Below are 18,098 nucleotides of genomic sequence, written 5' to 3'. Positions count from 1 at the left end.
GAAGTGCGCAATCCAGTCAGTCATTCCACCTTTCCAGCAGGAAAGGGCAGCACCGACTGGAGAGGCCAGGCCCGAGATGAGTGAGAACGCCATGGTGTAGGACTTCTGCGTCCTTCACCTGGTGTGCAGCAGCAGGCAAGCCCAAGGCTTGAGGCATAGTTCTCATTACAATCGAGGCTATATAGCTCCCATGTCAACTTTCCCACCAACAGACAAGGGTAACAGGCCTGTGGCAACTTACATTACCTGTATCAAGGTCCGACAGACCCCTGTGATCGCAAGTGAAATGTACGAGATAACCTCCCATGGTAATGCTGCACCAACGTCGATGCTTCTGAGTAGTAGACAGCAAGGTCTGCTCCGACATTCCCGCAGAACCCTCCGATATCCCGTCTGTCTCCTTCGACTTTTCAGCTGGCTCCTTCTCCCAACATCACGTACGGCCATTTCAACACCTCGGCAGGCTCCTCCGGCACCAGTTCAGCTACTCCGATCAATCAGGAGTTCACTGATGGAGTAGCCCTACATTGCCTAACGTTCTTGGAGTAGAATTGGCTTTGTTGCGTAAAAAGAAATCTTACAAAGTAATACGCAACTTTGGTTGCACCCGCCAACTCCCCGAGTGGCTGTGTGTTTGCACACAACGCCATCTTACCGGTACTCTTCCATTTTTAGTGATGGGTTTATTTTGTCCTGCCTGTACTGAAGTACAATCATAAGAGAGGTAAATCAAGGCAGTAAAACATAAATGATATGGCATATGAACATATGTCATTTTGACAACTTAATAACTTTTTTTACCAATTTGCACCGAAGCAATTGGAACATGAGCTGAACTCTGTGTTCATCAAGTTGATTATATTTTGACCCACACTGCCATCTATCAGTCTATTTATTATCTATTTAGATGCGTGTTTCTTTATTTATTTATTTTATAATTATCTACCTATCTATCTGTCTGTCCAGTTGTCTATCAAGCAACGAATCTATTTATTTATTTAGCATTAACTTACTTTATTGGTATTTGTACAGTTTGTCTTCTTATGCTGCTGGTGTTTGTGAGTAGCTTTCATTGAATCTATTGTATTTCATTGTTCTGTTGTGAAAGCCCTTGAATACCGTGAATGAGTGTATTTGGCGATGGCTATCTCAAATTAATTCGCATTCCATGGACATTGTCCATTGTAAGGTCTTAGTCTATTCCCAGGAAATATTTCACCACGACCTGCAGTTCTACCTTCCCAAAATTATTTGCCATATGAGTTGATGCAGAACGTTCAGGTCCTAGGATTGTTGATTTAACTGATAACAAGGCACTTATCCCGTTTGCAGGCAGTGACAAACCAAATCAAGTCAAGTCCAGTTGATTGTCATTTAACTATATTCATATATACCACCAAACGAGCCAAATCTCTCCGGACCATGGTGTAAAGTGTAGTATGTACAACACACATATACCACACAATAACTTAAAACACTACGAATTAGATCTAGAAATGAAATATGCATAGATAAAAAAAAAGTTTATGAATTTCATATTGTAGAGTGCAATACAAATTTTCCGGCGATACTTTAATGCGATGTGGCAGGAAGTTCAGAAGCTTATGGCGTGAGTGCAGAAGCTGTTTCCCACATCAGTCCAGTTTTTATTCATTGGAGTTTCCTGCCTGATGGTAGGAAGTTAAGGAGGATGCTGGATTGAAGAGTGGAATGCTTGATAATACTAAGCGCTCTGCGTGCACAGCGCACCCAATAAATGTCAATGATGGTTGGAGGTGAGACCCCTATTATCCTCTGGGCAATTCCTACTATCCTGTCTAGCGACTACCCGTCTGATGTTCTGCTGCTCATATACCTAATGTATATGCAGCTATTCAGGATACTCTCAATGGAGCTTCAGTAAAATTCAATTGAGATGGAGGGGAGAGTGTGTGCCAGTTTATTCAGAGAGGAAAATTGAGGGACCTGTTGAGGTCGTCTGTGATGTGAACACCAAGGAAATCGGTGAACCTCAAGGAGGAGCCGTGCCTGCGTAGACTGGGACGGTCCTTCTGACCTTCCTAAAGTCCACAAATATTTCCTTAAAAACAACTCGTTCTAAGCCCCCAACAGTACAATACAATACCTGTATACCAGATCTGAATGATACATGCTTAATATACGCAGACCGGCAGAAATTTCAAAACCAATTGGCGATATGGATTGGGAGGATGACGGAGGTGGTTTTGAAATTAATCACCTGAGAATCAGGTTTAAAATGTCTTAAAATTTGTTGATTTGGTGCAGCAGTGCATTAAAATACATTTTTCTAAAAACTATAATTTAAAATATATTGAAAAGCAAAAGTTAATAACGCAAACATCAAAAGCAGCAGAATTTATTCATTTCTGCTTAGCAAAACAGATAGTAACTGCAGTCATGGGATACTTCAGTGTCTTCTTCAACTCCTCTCTGAAGTTAGCCTGGGTTACAGCGTAAATAAAAGAATTCGTGCAGAAACTCAGGTTTGAAAGCATGTTACCGCTTTCTTGGACAACGTAGAGAGGGTCCCTGAAATTGAACCCTGATATATAAGAACCGACTATAATCTTCACGTATACAAAACAAATGACATATGTAATCCACAGTAACAGAAAACTGGCGGAGATAGTGAAAAGTAATATCATGGATTTTTTCCGTTTTTCTGTTTCTACATCTTCGAGATTTTTCCCCCCTTTCTCACCCCGAAGTCCTCTGCGAACTCTGTTAGATAAAAACATATGTCTAATTGTCAGAATATTGAACAGCAGGATCAGAAGAAAAGGGACGCACGATGTTAAAAGTTGGTCCGACCAATCATACGCTATCCAGAATGTTTCAGTGTAGAAACTTAGTTTATAATCACAAAACCAGGGCACGCCATCTAGTATATACAAGGGCTGATACACAAAGTAAAAGGGTACGTTCTTCACGGTTGCCAGAAAACAGACAACAGATATAACTACAGCAGCAGAATTCTCATTGCAATATCTTCTTTTCAGCTCCAGACAACAAATAGCCACAAACCGGTCGAACGTGAAAGCGACCGTCAACCACACCGAGCAATCCCTGCTGAAATAAAACAGTGCCGTGTTGAGACTACAGGCGGGAGTGGTGGAGAACCAGCTGTTCACAAAAAAGATTATAGTGATTCTATTCAGTATCGCGGCAGTGAAAATGACCAGCAGATCCGTCACCGCCATTGCCAACAGGTAATAAGTGACGCATTTGGTGAGACCGCATCTTCCCCGTGATAGGACCACAACTGCTGCCAAGCTCGCTGTTAAGGGAACAAGAAGAACAATTCGAGAGTGAATGTCTGAAGTCTCAGTACAGATGGAAATTCATGAGATGTCTTTATAAATGACGCTAACAAAATTCACTTGAATGATTCCTAATATTGTAGCACGGTATAAGGTAGGAATGGGACGACTGGGCCCATGGAGGAGTATTTGATTTTTTTGTGCTGTATCCTCGATTAAGAGAAATGGAAGCAAGGGTTTATCCTTAAAAGTTCAGTGAATATGGCCAACAACTCAGTATCATGTATACTTCATTCATCAGCGTTACCTCTATATTCACATCCGTTATTTTCTTTCGGTTTTTGAAAAGTATTTTGAATAGATCTATTCAAATTTCTTTAAGTCTGTAACCATTTCTTCATGTCGTGAGATAGATGACCGTGCTCAACTGCAGAACCCTGTATCTCGTTTAGTCTGGGTACTGCGAAGAAAACCGCCAACCGCATCTTCAGGTTTAAATGACGAAATGACGTTTCTGAAGAAAATAACACCGGCACCGCCGGAAATGGGACCGACCCTGCGCGTTGTTCTAAAGAAGATCAATGGCATGTTCGCTGGTTGGATACTAAACCACTCACATAACTGGTAATGTCAGATCTGAATAAACTAACATAATGGCGTACTCTATTGCCACGATGAGGCCACCTTCAGGTTTTATGAACATCACCTTATATTGTGACCGTGTAGTCTCCAACCTGGTGGCATGAACATCGATTACTTGACCTTCCCATTCTCGGTTCCCTCTCCCACATCATCTCCTTACCTGCCCATTATCTGGCTCTGGTGTTCCTCCCCGTTTCTTTTTTTTCGATGGTCGTCAAGCATCTGCTATCAAATTCCCCCTTCGCCAGCCTTTTAGTTCGTTTACCCATCAGCTTCCGAGCCCTTCACTTCTGCCCTCCGTTCTCCTGGTTTCACCTATCACCTACCTTCTTCCTGTCCTCCTCCCAGCTTGACCCAACGTCTCATTTCTTTCCCGGTCCTGATGAAGGTATTCGGTCCGAAACGTCGACTGATTTCTCCTTTCCATAGATGCTACTTGGCTTGCTCCAATCGTCCAGCATTTAGCGTATTTGCATAAACCAAATGTCTGGAATGTTACCGCAGCCTGCCAGACTTATAAAATATTATTTTAAAACGCTTCAAAACTAAATCGTAATACGTTCCAGTATGGTGCAGTCACAAATATAGAGATTACACTTGCTCTGAAGCCCCTCCCTCATAGAATTAATGCCAAGTAAAAGAAAATTGAGAATATCGAAACTTTAACTACATAGCAGTATATTATACTACCATGTAATTAATGTTTTTGACGTAAAGGTGTGTTTGGAGCATTTCCCAGTAAAATGGAATTCAAAATTGAATTAATTCTATGGAGCATGAACTAGTTCACAATATGAAATTATGTATTTACCTTATATTGCTTGATGTGCAACAATGCATCGTAGCATCATGCACGTTATCAGATACATTTATGTGTCTATAAGTGCTAATGTTAAATCATACAGTATACTACTAAATAAAGGTTAGACATTTAACGTGAACAGATATATTCAGATCACATTATTTCTTGAGATAAAATCTGCGAAATTTCAACTGGAAAACTTAAATAGCTCTGAGAGCTGTCAAAGAATATCGGTTAGAAGCACCATTGGAGACTGATCTGTAAATATAGCAATTTTGCCATTTAGAATCCTAGTTATAATTGTTCACTTACAACCAGCGCTGCTGAAACGAACCAGTCAAATTCGGTATCAAATATCTCTGGAAGCACTTTAAGCAAGGTACAGTAGATGATTGAGGCTGCACAACTTACTGGGAAAACCAATGATGGCAAGAAAAGGATAGAAAATGGCATTTGGTAGTCCTCTTGCTGGGGCGTGCATTCTCTGCGTAAATGGTTCCAGATCCTGCTTTTCTCCAGCAGTTAAATTTTGCTCGGGACTCCCAAGTGAGTCAATTATCTGCATGTTAGTATCGAGCCAAAAGTAAACAATGAATGCTTTTCGTCGTGCTGATGACAGGACACAGGAGCGCTGATAGCTTCAAAACATGGTCTGCCCTTTAACTGTAAATCTGGCCACCAATACTCATCCGGTTCTCAGCTTGTGGGCGGTACAGTCAGGAGTCTGATGCGATTCAGTCACTTGCGTGTTCAAAGAGTGGCCGGAGCAAGTGCTCCAATTAATCCCGAACTGTGTGATAGTAGAAAGGATGTTTAAAAAACGATTTAATTTGTTGCTCCGTAATACCTCATGATGTTCAGTGGAGAGTATCGCGACTAGTTGCATCATGGAGTGACAAGGACATACCAATACCCAGGAACAGAAGTGTCGACAAATAGTGGCGGAAACAGCGCAGTCCATAACAGGAATAGCTCTACTCACCATAGTGCACTTTTAGAAAGAGCGCCCCCACGAAAAGCAGCGTCTATCATCAATAGCCCTTAATAGGCAGGCTATGATATCTTCTCGCTTCTACCATCGGTCAGGAAACACGGGAGCTTTAAATGCCACAGCTTTGTCAACAGTTTTTGCCCGACAATCATCAGCCTCCTGAAACAGCGTGGATAACTGCATTCATTCATATCTGAACGGATTCTTCAAACTATGCACTAACTTACAAGGACTCCTCAACTCATTTTCTCAGCATTTTTTTCCTTTTTGTTATTAGTATTTGCGCGACTTGTCTTAATTTGCAAATTGTTTGCCTTTCAGTCTTTGTTTGTTTGTGGTTTTGCACAAATTCTATTGTGTTTATTTTTTCTGCATATGCGTGCAAGAAAATCCATCGCAAGGTAGTGTACGTTGACATATAGGTACTTTGATCATAAATATCCTTCGTACTTTGAATTTGATTGTGCGTTATGGAAAGCACCGTAGTATTCACAACACATATAACACATAACGACTTAGAAAACTACAAATGAATTACGTAGAGATAATGTGCACAAGTCAAATATTGTAGGGTATAATGCAAACTATCCGTTGACTCTTCGAGTGTGATGTGGCAGGTATTTCAGAAACTTAATGACCTGAGGGAATAAGCTGTTGACAATTCAGTTCTTGTTTTTATGCTTCGATGTCTCCTGCCTGATGGTTGAACAAGTGGGATCATTGATCATACTAAGGGCGTTGAGAACGCAAAGGTCCCTATAAAAGTCGCTGATGGAAAGGAAGTAACCCCGTATTATCCTCTCGGCTGTTCTCACAATCCTTTGTAGGGACTTCCTGTGCGATAGTATAATGCTCCCATAACTGTTGGTCATGCAGCCTTTCAGAACGCTCTCATGTAACTGCCGTGCCTTTTTATTCAGCGAGTTGATGTTGAAATTGGTGCTTTTGACGGAGAACCTGGTGCACTTTACGGAGGTGCCGTGTCTGCAAGGACGGGAATGATTGTTCTGTACCATCTTAAATTGCAGAATCATTTATTTCAAACAGACTCGTACATTGGCTCTAAGATCCCAACTGTCCAAGACCTATATACATGCTTGCCTAAATTTCAAAGCTAATTGGCGATGCGGAGAGTAAGGATCATTGATCAGATTACTCCTTCTCCGGCCATTTATTGCTTTCACCTATCGGCTTTGTAGCTCTTTATTTCAATCCTCTCCCTCTTCCGCTTTCACCTACTACCTTCCCCATGTACCTCTTCTCCGCTCTCCCCACCTTCATCTCCTTTTGTCATCCTTTTATCTGTCCTGATGAAGGATCTCAGCCGGAAATGTCGATTTTCATAGATGCTGCCTGGTCTGCTGAGTTCCTCCAGCATTTTGCGTGTGCAGTATAAATTAAATCTAGTCTGGAATTTCAGCGCAGCCGAGCAGGATTAGCAACTATTATGTAAAAAGGCACCAATGTATATTGTAAAACGTTCCAGTAGCGTACAGCTACAAACACAGAGATTACGCTTGTTGTGAAGCCCCTCTGTAATAGAATCAATGACGAATAGTATGAAAAAAATCAGCATATCGAGCCTTTAATTCTATTGCAGTATATTATACTGAAATGGACTTCCCTCAAAGACCATTTGAAACGAACTGGCTAATTCAGGAGTATTGGCCCTTCTTCCTTTGAATCTTACGTCTGCACAAAGCACGTCTTACATGATGCATAGTGTTAAGAGTTGGGGGTGATGTGTTAGCATGGATGGAGGACTGTTTAACTTATAGAAAGAGAGTTGGGATACATGGTTGTTACTCTGATTGGCAATCAGTGGTGAGCGGTGCTGGGCCTGCAACTGTTCATGATATGCATTGATGATCTGGAAGTGGAGATTGAGCGTAGTGTATCTAAGTTTGCTGATGATACTAAATTGATCAGAAAATCAAATTCTGCAGAAGATATGGAGAGTCTGCAGAGATATATACAAAGGTTCAGTGAGTGGGCATGGGTCTGGCACATGGAGTACAATGTTGGTAAATGCGAGGTCATCCACTTTGAAAGGAAAATGAAAAATCAAATTAGTATTTAAATATTTAAAAATTGCAGCATGCTGCTGTATAGAGGGACATGGGAGTTCTAATGCATGAATCACACTAGGTTGGCTCGCAGGTGCAGCAGGCTTTCAAGAGGCAAATAGGATGCTGGCCTTATTAGAGGGATTGAATTTAAGTGCAGGAAGCAATGCTGCAACTGTACAGGGTAGTGCTGAGGTTGCGCCTGGACTACTGTGCGCAGTTCTGGTCTCCGTACTTGAGGAAGGATATACTGGCTTTGCTGGTGGTGCAGAGGAGGTTCACCAGGTTGATTCCAGAGATGAGGAGGTTAGACTATAAGGAGAGATTGAGTCGCCTGGAACTGTACTCCCTGGAATTCAGAATAATAAGAGGAGATTTTATAGAAACATAAAATTAGCTGACACACATTCCTGAGTGGGACAACATGGCTCCTTACCTTTAGCTGAAGCCAAAACACTTCTTCTAGCAGGACACATAGTGTTTGCAGAAAAGTGTCGAAAAAGGATACTTCACATCATAGCAGCAGACATCTTAACTAGGACAGTACATTCTCCCGCATCAAAAATAGTCTTGTCCTCATGACTTTGGAACTTAATAAAACATTATAAATAACACAGTTTTCAAATGAATTTTGTGATTTCAGGACTCCCAATCTATTTGTAAATGGAAGTAACATATCCAGGTGCATCCTCTGCCAGTCTAGCTGGCGGTCTACTGACTTTCTGACTTCCTTACTTTCAGTTTCTACAGCGTCAACCAATCCTTTTCTGTCCACTGGAGAACGCTTCCCCACGTCTATTTACCTTCTTGCAACTCAGTTCCACCTGTCCCATGACTGATTTCAGATTCTTTCATTTTAAGCAGGTGTTATTGAACATTTTCAACCTCCACTGCTGCTAACCAGTGAGACATTTCGTCGATAAGGATGTCCTTTGACACTCTAGTTACTCTTCCAGGATGTAACATTGCAGGTTTAGTCTGGGTGTACCATATAGCTCCTCGTTTATGCTCATCATTCTGCAGATGAAAACTTGCACTCTCTTAAAAGCAGCTCTGAACACCGAGTGCATAGACAAGGTTTATAAAAAATTCTTTCCATTTCTCTTCTTGCATTCTTCCTTCTCACAATGGGAGTATTTCTTCTAACAAAATGAAAGCTTCAACTTTTCACCCACATCCAGGCAAACCAACACTGGTGTGTCAATCGTCTCAGTTGCTCCAACATCTGCTTCTGAAAACTTTAGTTTCAATGACAAATAAACATCGTATGGGTGCTCATCAGTACTAAGCCCCCCAACCCTCAAGGGCACCGACTGGTCTCAATCGTAATTGCATCAAAATCCTGTTGTAAAAGCAGTTATAAAGCAAAGTAACTTGAGAACCTATGTCAAGTATGGCTCTCGAATAAACATTTTCAATCCATATGGATACATCAGAGCTTGTTCCCACTAAGCCTTCAGAAATATTGTTTCGCACTTAGTACTTTCATTGATACAACGATTAGAATGTATCCTCTCTGAGATGTCAGCCTGTTCCTTTACTGGATCCCTTTATATCTTTGCTTCTTTTCTTCTCAGTTTGATTAACTGCTGACTTACTTTTCAAAGATATCCCTGTCCCTCATCGTTTTGCTTAAAATCCCCATGTCTCCACAGTTAAAACAGAAAATACCGATTGCTTCTCTGGTCAAGAGCCCTTTTCACCATCATTCTTCTGCGTTGTAAGTCAGCATGGATCAGGGTTCCCAACAGACGTGTCACGTTTAGCTGAAACATTATCAGCTATCCGTCAAATCAAATTAGCTCCAAGGTTTTCCACCTGATTCCTCAAAAGCTCTATCGCTGTTGTCATCATGGGCCACTTTAGCAGCAGAGGCTATCACTGAATATACTACTCAGCTTTTGGAAATGTTCCACTTCTCAATCAAGTTTCTTCCTCACTAATGTCGTCATGTAACTTGGTAAAAGTTGGAGGAGGACGCATTTTGTGGATTATTCAAATATGTATAGCATTCATGTAACGTTGCAGTGTGCCCTTCACAACTTGTTGCATCTTCTGGCAATTTCTCTCAGACAACTGAATGTCCCCTTTGTGACATAAACATTGCAGCAATATCTCCAACCTGAAAAGGGAGGCAGTTAGCTTCTCTTCTGTCTCCGGAAATGTGTGGCCAAATTTCATTATAAGATCAGCTGAACTTACAGTACTGCCAAGAGCATCTTCCACTTCTTGCAAGTAATTAGTTGATGCGTCTAATGGATGTTCTGCCTTTAGGACCCTCACTATATCAGCTACTAGACCTTTTAAACACTTTTCATATTATCTGAGCACTGCCATTCATCCAGGAACCGAGATGTTCTCTTTCCCATCAGGTGTGGACTTGACTCTAGAGAACACTCCAAGCCTACGATAAATTTGGCTCACTGCAGGTACACTTTCGGCATTTATCAACCAGTGATGCAATTACTGAAACCAGCTCAGAATTTAAATCTTTCGCGAAAGGACCATTAGAACTTTCAGGTCAGGCAACTCGTTCCTCACTTTGCTGAATGGAGAACAACTTGTCTTTAAGTTCTTCACCCTCAGCTGCATAAAATATGTCTTTAAAATTATGGACTGCCCATGGCCCCGCCTCTCCAAGCTCTCTTATCTTATCAGACAGTGCGACTTTAGTTACATCACTGATAGTCTGGACAAACGTGACATCCTTAACCGCTGACCAGTCAAAATGACCTGCAACCGGCGTAACTTTTCACAAAACCTTTACAGAACTCAGCATTCTGAGTAGCATTTCATCAGGGGTTTAGATGTCCACCCTGCTCAGAACCCAGGCATAACTGCTTTGATTTGCATTAAACATTGAAAACCTCGGCATCCATAACAAAGTACCTTAATTACAATACAACTCACTATCCCCAAATAGCAATTTAAACACCGCTTAAGTACACAATAAACTGCTTAATCAATCCTTAAGATGCATTATCACAACATCCAAAGTCTTAATGGGCTAGACCTACCCATTCACCTGCTCCCACTCTTCCATTCAGAGCCCCAAACAGTCCTTCCAGGTGCGGCAACACTTCACCTGCGTATCTGCTGGGGTTGTCCCATAAGTCTGGTTCTCCCAATGTATTTCTACATTGGCGACCCATTGTAATTTGGGGACCACTTCACTGAACACCTCTGCTCCATCCACTAAAAGAGGAACTTCATGGTGGCTATACATTTTAATTCTGATTCCCATTCCAGTTCCTACATATCGGTCCATGGCTTCCTCATGCCAAGACGAGGCCACCCTCAGGCTGGAGGAGGAACTCCTTATATTCCAGCAAAAAAATAAATTCTTCCTCCGCTCTACTCTCCTCTTCTATTCTCCACTCTGGACTTTCACTTCTTACCTACCCATCACTTCCCCTTGTGTCACCATCTCCTTCCCTTTCTGCAATGGTCTACTCTCCTCTCCGATCAGATTCCTTCTTCTGCAGCCCTTTACATTTCCCACCCATCAGCCTTCATCTATCACTAGCTAGCCTCCTTTCTCTCCCCTCACCTTTTGATTCACGTATCCCCTTCCTTCTCAGTCCTAAAGAAGGGTCAGCGTATAAAGTTGAGTTATTAATTTCCAAAGACCCTACCTGACCTGCCGAGTCATCAAAGTCTCTCAGCTGCATAAACATTTGATCGTGAAAGTGCAGTGGTCGGACTGAAATGAAGTATGGAAAACTCATGAGGATGGACTGATATTAGCCGAGAGATGGATATTCAATTGATGAACAAAATCCTCTTCACATAAGCACCAAATCTCCCCTTCCCCCATCATCAATTGTGTTACAACAAAATACATATGTTATGCTCCTTTCAAGTGGGAAATTTTTGAGCCATTGTGGATAAGATTACAAGAAATGGCCGAGAACTTGGTAAGAGTGGGAATATGCAATTGTCAATTTAAAGGTCAGGGGTTCAGTGATACAAAGAGAGCTGAGGGCTCAGCCAGCCAAAGCCTCTGCAGGCAGTGGTGGAGTGTCACTTCCGTGGTGCTGTCGAACCAAGAATAGGTCACTGTGTACACCCCTTCACATGTACGTCCACCACAATGCATCTTCTGTCCACCGCACTGTATCTATCATGCCTATCTTTACTGGTATTTCTTCCCTTCATGAATTCCAAATCCCTATATGACCCGTTGGCCTCTGTTAATTCACTGTGCCTCTTACGCAGTTAATGAACAATAGCAATAACAGTAGACAGGGCCTGAAACAAGCAAATGCTCGCCTGTCTTCGTCTACCGATGCACTGAGTACAAGAGATTGGACATCACATTACAGTTGTTCTGGCCACACTTAAGTGTCATGTACAATTCTAGGTGCTATGCTATGGATTCATGAGATTAAGCTTTGTGGGAACAGAAAGTATTCGGAAGTATGATACTGGGCTTTGTGGGCTTGGGTTATAATGAGATATTGGAAAAACTATGTCTGTTTTCCTTGCTGAAAGTTGAAGGGTTCCATAATAGAGGTATATAACATTATTAGGCATAGTCTCTGGGTATCCTGCTTATTCATTTCATTTCCTACCACTGTCTAAAATTAGGCAGCATGGTCTAAGGTGTCAGGGAAGAATTGAGAGTGACAGTGAGGGCGAAATATTTCACATGAAGAATAGCTGGAATCTGGAATGAGCTACCTGAAGTGTAGGTGGAAGCAGGAACTCACATCTTCTCTTTGTTCAACAATATTCTCTCAACCCTACCATTCACGTATGTTATTCTGGCCTGATTCAGTTTCCAGTTTCCAGAGGACTGGTATATAGAAGCAAAGATGTAATGCTGAGGTTCTGTAACGCATTGGTCAGATTACACTTGGACTATTGTGAGCAGATTTGGGCCCGTAATCAATGAACGGATATGCCGGCCTTGGAGAGGTTGCAGAGGAAGTTTACAGGAATGATCCAGGGAATGAAAGGTTTAACGTATAGGAGCATTTACTCGCTCTGGGCTTGTATTCGCTGGAGTTTAGAAGAATCAGAGTGGATCACAATGAAACCTATCAACTGTTGAAAGCCCTAGGTAGAGTAGATATGGAGAGGATGTTTCCAATAGTGGGGAAGTCTAGGACCAGAGGACATAGTCTCAGAATACACGGTTGCCCCTTTAGAATAGAGGTGGGATGGAATTTATTTATCAAGAGGGAAGCAGAACTATGGAATTCATTGTCAATAGGCAATAGACAATAGGTGGAGGAGTAGGGCATTCGTCACTTCGAGCCAGCATCGCCATTCAATGTGATCATGGCTGATCATCCACAATCAGTACCCTATTCTTGCCTTCTCCTCATATACCTTAACTCTGTTATCTTTAATAGCTCTATCTAACTCTTTCTCGACGACATCCGGAGAATTGGCCTCCACTGACCTCTGAGGCAGAGCATTGCATAGATCCACAACTCTCTGGGTGAAAACGTTTTTCCTGAACTCTGTTCTAAATGGCCTACCCCTTATTCTTATACTGTGGCCTCTATTTCTGGATTCCCCCCAACATCGGGAACATATTTCCTGCCTCTAGTGTGTCCAATCACTTAATAGTCTTCTATGTTTCAATCAGATCCCCTCTCATCCTTCTAACTTCCATTGTATACAAGCCCATTCGCTCCAATCTTTCAATATATGACAGTCCCGCCATCCCGGGAGTTAACCTCATGAACCTATGCTGCACTCCCTCAATAGCCAGAACGTCCTTCCTCAAATTTGGAGACCAAAACTGAACAAAATACTCTAGGTGTGTTCTCACCAGGGCACTGTACAACTGCATAAGGACTTCTTTGCTCCTATACTCAACTCCCCTTGTTATGAAGCCCAACATGCCATTAGCTTTCTTTACTGCCTGCTGTAGCTGCATGCTTACTTTTAGTTACTTATGAACAAGGACACCCAGATATCGTTGTACTTCCCCTTTTCCTAACTTGACACCATTCAGATTGTCATCTGCCTTCTTATTCTTGCCACCAACGTGGATAACCTTACATTTATCCACATTAAACTTCATCTGCCATGCATCTGCCCACTCACCCAACCTGTCCAAGTCACCCTGAATTCTTCTAATATCCTCCTCATATTTCACACTGCCACCCAGCTTTGTGTCTTCTGCAAATTTGCTAATGTTACTTCTAATACCTTCATCTAAATAATTAATTTATATTGTAAATAGCTCGGTCCCAGCACCGAGCCTTGCGGTACCGCACTAGTCGCTGTCTGCCATTCTGAAAAGGACCCGTTAATCCCTACTCTTTGCTTCCTGTCTGCCAATCAGTTTTCAATCAATGTTAGTATCCTACCCCCAATACCATGTGCTCTAATTTTGCCCACTAATCTCATATGTGGGACCTTATCCAAGGCTTTCTGAAAGTCCAGGCACACTACATACGCTGGCTCTCCCTTGTCTATTTTCAAAGCTACATCCTCAAAAAATTCCAGAAGATTAGTCAAGCATGATTTCGCCTATGTAAATCCATGCTGACTCGGACCGATGCTGTTAATGTTATCCAAATGTGCCGCTATTTCATCTTTTATAATTGACTCCAGCATCTTCCCCACCACTGATGTTAGGCTAACTGGACTGTAATTTCCTGTTTTCTCGCTCCCTCCTTTCTTAAAAAGTGGGATAAGATTAGTTGCCCTCCAATCCTCCAATTAGCTACCCTCCAATCCCTCCAATTCTGAATCTATAGAAAATTGGAAAATGATTATCAATGCGTCCATGGTTTCTAGAGCCACGTCCGTAAGTACCCTGGGTTGCAGACCATCAGGCCCTGGGGATTTATTAGCCTTCAGTCCCATCCATCTACCCGACACCATTTTCTGCCTAACGTGAAATTCCTTCAGTTTCTCCGTTACGTTAGGCCTTCTGCCCAGTATTACGTCCGGGAGATTGACTGTGTCTTCCCTAGTGAAGACTGATGGCTGAGCAGATCAAGTCACTGGGTATATTTGAAATGGAGGTTGGATAGGTTCTTGATTAGGAAGAGTATTAAAGCTTATGTTGAGAAGGTAGGACAATGGGACTGAATCAGATAATAGTTGCAGCAGACTCAATGGCCTAATTCTGTTCTCATGTCTTATGGTCTTATAAAGAACAGCTGACCCAGCACAGATCCCTACTTCATACAGCTAATCACTGGCCTCCAAATCAGTGAGATAACCATCTAATATACACTCTTGCTTCTACTCAGCCAAAGTTGACTCCAGTTGTCTACTTTATGCTGAGCTAACATTCTGGACTAGCCTACCATGCAGAACTTTGTAAAAGGCCATGCTAAAGTCCATGTAGGGTTTGTCCATGACTTTCCCTTCATTGAACCTTCTTAAAAAACTACTTCAAAATGGTTGGACATGACTCCCCCGCCCGCCAACAAATGGTTTCTCTCCTAAGTGTTTTCTTGAATCTTTTATATTCCTCAAGTTCCTCATTTGATCCTAACTGTTCCTAAGCAGGGTCTCAATATTACTGCACAATTAAGGACTCTGACAACCACATGGAAGTCTCTGTCTTTTCTCCACATCATAACAGCTTTGAGCTGCTGAATTCTTAAGTCCATAAACGTAGGAGCAGGATTAGGGCATTGCCCATCAAGCATGCTCAACAATCCATCACAGCTGATTTATTATCCCTCTCAGTTACATTCTCCTGCCACCCGCCTGTAAACTTTAACACACTTACTAATCTAGAACCTACCACACTCCACTTCAATATACCTATCAATTTGGCCCTCACACCTGGCTTTGCAATGTATTGCACAGATTCATCACCCTCTGACTAAACAAATTTCCTTACCATCTCTGTTCTAAAGGGATGTTGAGACTGTGATCTCTGGTCCTGCTTTTCCCACTATAAGAAACAAGAAACATGCTCTTCAGGTCCACTTTATCGAGCCCTGTCAATATTTAATAGTGTTCAGTGAAATCCTCTATTCACTGTTCTAAAACTCCAGTGAGTAGTGACCTCAGACAACAAACGGTCCCATTATGTTATTCTCAGTATAGTCCCCGGGAGATTCCGCTGCACCCTTCTCGGAACACCTTTTCCAATGACAGCACGTATTTTCTTACTCATTGTTGTGTTTTGGGGAAATCATATCTTACAGATGTAAGAAATTTTTCTTAAGGAAGTGACAAATTCCATTGATGAGGACAAGCCAGCAGATGGTGAATACAATGCTTGTAAAAGAGGCACATTCACAACCCTGAATAGCTAAACATCAAACATCTGAATGGACAATATATGGAAAACTCTCAACGTAGTGTAGGTTGGTGGGAATAACGTGCATTGGGAATCTTACAGATTTCATGGACTTGGTGAGGCGAATGTCCCACTCTGTCCCCTCCCCACTCAACCAACGGCCGGAAATGCTTCCCTTTCCTCTTCTGTACCATTAGCTCCAAAAACCCCGCGATTTCCTTGCCCTTCATCAGCTGCGTGCTATCATTTGTCAAGATGATCCGCAAACATGTGGCTAGAGGGCCCCTGTATTTAAAGTATGTGCGAATGTTCCACATTATAATAGTTTTCCCGAACGTACGCGTGGACTTCATGTTAAGGACGTTCACCATCACGTAAAACGTAACATAATGATTTCGACCCTCATTGACTTTCATGTAAAGATGTTCACACCGATGTCGAAGACAGTTAAATTACCTGCATTTGTGCAAAAGTTGTCTGTACACTGTGTGAAATACCGTTTGTGGGAGCTATATTATTTCCTCTTTAAAGATATTCACTGTCGTGTGCAGATTGTGTCTATCATGTCGCAGGGTGTGGCGGTAGTGGGGGAGGTATTCTTCCCCGTGCATCTTTTCCCCGATGATTTCTCAAGAATTATTATGGTTGACTGATTGCTCACACATTTACGGAAGGTGGCGCTGCAGGGATGATTACAAACTTACAGTGTTTTCTTTGAAACTGTACAGCAAATTTCACACCTGCCGATTCGCACCCGCACCATAGACATCGAAATGAATTGTAATCAGCATTGTATGGTGTGGGATTCACGGCTTTTAGGAACTCATTGTTCAGAAATGCACTCCAATTTAAAACCGCAATTCATACTCAGATGTGAAGACTAGTAGCCAAAGTCATTTGCTCAGTGTAAATGTGGTAAACCCAAAGATCGCTCTAACTCTGTTATGGGCAGATTTCTTACCCGACACAGAAATCTTCTTCTGCTGCGTTGACTCACAAATGCCAGTATCCTTGGAATTGTTATGGACATTGTCCTAGTGCTGTTTCTGGCGGAAGGGTGGCACATACATATCACCGAACACACACACACACACACACACACACACACACACACACACACACACACACACACACACACACACACACACACACACACACACAGAAACACATTAACGCACGGCGAGCACTCTCTTCCTTCTTGGAGTGGTTTAAACCTTTCACACGCCACTCGCCGTAAACATACAAACAGACGCGCACGTAAGCATCGATATACATACCCATACACACGCATCGTGTAAGTATTGAATTACTTGCAATTCTCTCTGTGCACGCTATTCTTCCACATCGAACCCGTTTCACAAAATAATTTCTACCGGGTCTGAACTCTGAAAAAGGTACAGCGAGAGCAGAAGACATGTTGCAACAGCCAGATGGCCCTGCTGACAAAGCAATAGACACTTGAGAAAGAATGCAAGACAACTACTGGGAGATAAAAGAAAACGTGTCTCGGTCCGGTGTAGGGTAAATGGAATGTAATATACGAGGGTCAATATGCAAAATGCAAAGATCGTCTGATTGCCATAAAAATCATAAAATACTGAACTGGCTTGCTCAGTGAAGGGAAAGAGTGGTTGTAGAGGGGTCATACTCTGCATGCAGAACGGTGACCAGTGGTGTGCCTCAGGGATCTGTTCTTTGGACGCGTACTCTTCGTGATTTTTATAAATGAACTGGATGAGAAGTGGAGGAATGGGCTAGTAAGTTTGCAGATGACATAAAGTTTGGAGGTGTTGTGGATAGTATGGAGGGCTGTCAGAGGCGACAGTAGGACATTGATCGGATGCAAAACTGGGCTGAAATGTGGCGGATGGAGCTCAACTCAGATAAATGTGAAGTGGTTGATTTTCGTAGATCAAATATGATGGCAGAATATAGTATTAATGGTAAGAATCTTGGCAGTTTAGAGGGTCAGAGGGATATTGGGGTCTCTGTCAATAGAACGCTCAAAGCACAGGTTGACTCTGTGGTTAAGAAGGCATACGGTGTATTGGCCTTCATTAATCGTGGAATTGAATTTAGGAGCCTT

The sequence above is a fragment of the Hemitrygon akajei genome, chromosome 24, assembly GCF_048418815.1.
Source record: "Hemitrygon akajei chromosome 24, sHemAka1.3, whole genome shotgun sequence".
NCBI classification, from domain to species: Eukaryota; Metazoa; Chordata; class Chondrichthyes; order Myliobatiformes; family Dasyatidae; genus Hemitrygon; species Hemitrygon akajei.
Note: the sequence above shows the minus strand (reverse complement) of the source record.